Consider the following 2,500-nt stretch of genomic DNA (forward strand, 5'->3'; position numbering starts at 1 on the left):
GAAAGGGGACGAGGCGGCCCGGAGCCGGGTGCCCGGAGCCGGGTGCCGGCGGCCAGGATCGGGCCCCTGGAAGTCTGAAAAATTTTTTTCACCGACCCCCAAAGTGGTATTGGGGGGGGCTCATAAAGCCTCCGGAGCGAAAAAAAAAAAAAACGGAAAAAAGGATCGGGCCCACCCGAGGCAGGGGAGTCAGTAAGGGAAAGGGGACGAGGCGGCCCGGAGCCGGGTGCCCGGAGCCGGGTGCCCGCGGCCAGGATCGGGCCCCTGGAAGTCTGAAAAAAATTTTTTCACCGACCCCCAAAGTGGTGTTGGGGGGGGCTCACGAAGCCTCCGGAGCGGAAAAAAAAAAACGGAAAAAAGGATCGGGCCCACCCGAGGCAGCGGAGTCAGTAAGGGAAAGGGGACGAGGCGGCCCGGAGCCGGGTGCCCGGAGCCGGGTGCCCGCGGCCAGGATCGGGCCCCTGGAAGTCTGAAAAAAAAATTTTCACCGACCCCCAAAGGGGTGTTGGGGGGGGGCTCATGAAGCCTCCGGAGCGAAAAAAAAAAACGGAAAAAAGGATCGGGCCCACCCGAGGCAGGGGAGTCAGTAAGGGAAAGGGGACGAGGCGGACCGGAGCCGAGTGCCTACGGCCATACCGGACGGAAGGCCCCCGATCCCGTCCGATCTCGGAAGGTAAACCGTCCCGGGCCTGGCTAGTACTTGGATGGGTGACCGCCTGGGAATCCCAGGTGCCGTAGGCAGCTTTTCCCGCTGCGAGCCAGCTCTCTCCTTTTCTGGGGAACAAGGGCAGGGTCGCCCTGCCAGGGGCCCTGGGGCTGAAGTCCCTGCCGGCCACCAGGTCAACCCGGAGCCTGCCCCTCTGCGGCCAGCAGGTCAACCCCATACCGGCAGGGGGTTGACCTGGTGGCCGGGAAGCAGAGCGGCCAGCAGGTCAACCCCATACATTCAGCGGGTTGACCTGGTGGACGGGAAGGAAAGCGGCCAGCAGGTCAACCCCATACTTTCAGCGGGTTGACCTGGTGGCCGGGAAGGAAAGCGGCCAGCAGGTCAACCCCATACATTCAGCGGGTTGACCTGGTGGCCGGGAAGGAAAGCGGCCAGCAGGTCAACCCCATACATTCAGCGGGTTGACCTGGTGGCCGGGAAGGAAAGCGGCCAGCAGGTCAACCCCATACATTCAGCGGGTTGACCTGGTGGCCGGGAAGGAAAGCGGCCAGCAGGTCAACCCCATACATTCAGCGGGTTGACCTGGTGGCCGGGAAGGAAAGCGGCCAGCAGGTCAACCCCATACATTCAGCGGGTTGACCTGGTGGCCCGAAAGCAAACCGGCCACCAGGTCAACCCGGAGCCTGCCCCCGCGGGCAGGGGCCAAGCGGACCCCCCTCCGCCCGGGCTTGCCCTGCTCCGAGCCGGGGCTTAATCCCCGTCCGGCCACCAGGTCAACCCGGAGCCTGCCCCTCTGCGGCCAGCAGGTCAACCCCATGCCGGCAGCGGGTTGACCTGGTGGCCGGGAAGGAAAGCGGCCACCAGGTCAACCCCATACTTTCAGCGGGTTGACCTGGTGGCCGGGAAGGAAAGCGGCCACCAGGTCAACCCCATACTTTCAGCGGGTTGACCTGGTGGCCGGGAAGGAAAGCGGCCAGCAGGTCAACCCCATACATTCAGCGGGTTGACCTGGTGGCCGGGAAGGAAAGCGGCCAGCAGGTCAACCCCATACATTCAGCGGGTTGACCTGGTGGCCGGGAAGGAAAGCGGCCAGCAGGTCAACCCCATACATTCAGCGGGTTGACCTGGTGGCCGGGAAGGAAAGCGGCCAGCAGGTCAACCCCATACATTCAGCGGGTTGACCTGGTGGCCGGGAAGGAAAGCGGCCAGCAGGTCAACCCCATACATTCAGCGGGTTGACCTGGTGGCCGGGAAGGAAAGCGGCCAGCAGGTCAACCCCATACATTCAGCGGGTTGACCTGGTGGCCGGGAAGGAAAGCGGCCAGCAGGTCAACCCCATACATTCAGCGGGTTGACCTGGTGGCCGGGAAGAAAAGCGGCCAGCAGGTCAACCCCATACATTCAGCGGGTTGACCTGGTGGCCGGGAAGGAAAGCGGCCAGCAGGTCAACCCCATACATTCAGCGGGTTGACCTGGTGGCCGGGAAGGAAAGCGGCCAGCAGGTCAACCCCATACATTCAGCGGGTTGACCTGGTGGCCGGGAAGAAAAGCGGCCAGCAGGTCAACCCCATACATTCAGCGGGTTGACCTGGTGGCCGGGAAGGAAAGCGGCCAGCAGGTCAACCCCATACATTCAGCGGGTTGACCTGGTGGCCGGGAAGGAAAGCGGCCACCAGGTCAACCCCATACAGGCAGCGGGTTGACCTGGTGGCCCGAAAGCAAACCGGCCACCAGGTCAACCCGGAGCCTGCCCCCGCGGGCAGGGGCCGGCATACCCCCGTCCGTCCGGGGTCGCCCTGCCCCGGGCTCCGGGCTTAAGTCCCGAGCTGCCAC

General features: G+C 64.4%; 1 non-coding gene across 1 annotated transcript; it reads left to right on the forward strand.

The window, feature by feature from the left end:
• The first annotated feature begins 622 nt into the window (after positions 1-622).
• LOC141979781 (5S ribosomal RNA) lies at positions 623-741 on the forward strand. Its single transcript, XR_012637173.1, has one exon. It is a non-coding gene; the product is annotated as a 5S ribosomal RNA (ribosomal RNA).
• Positions 742-2,500: the final 1,759 nt, after the last annotated feature.

The sequence above is a fragment of the Natator depressus genome, chromosome 28, assembly GCF_965152275.1.
Source record: "Natator depressus isolate rNatDep1 chromosome 28, rNatDep2.hap1, whole genome shotgun sequence".
Lineage (NCBI taxonomy): Eukaryota > Metazoa > Chordata > Testudines > Cheloniidae > Natator > Natator depressus.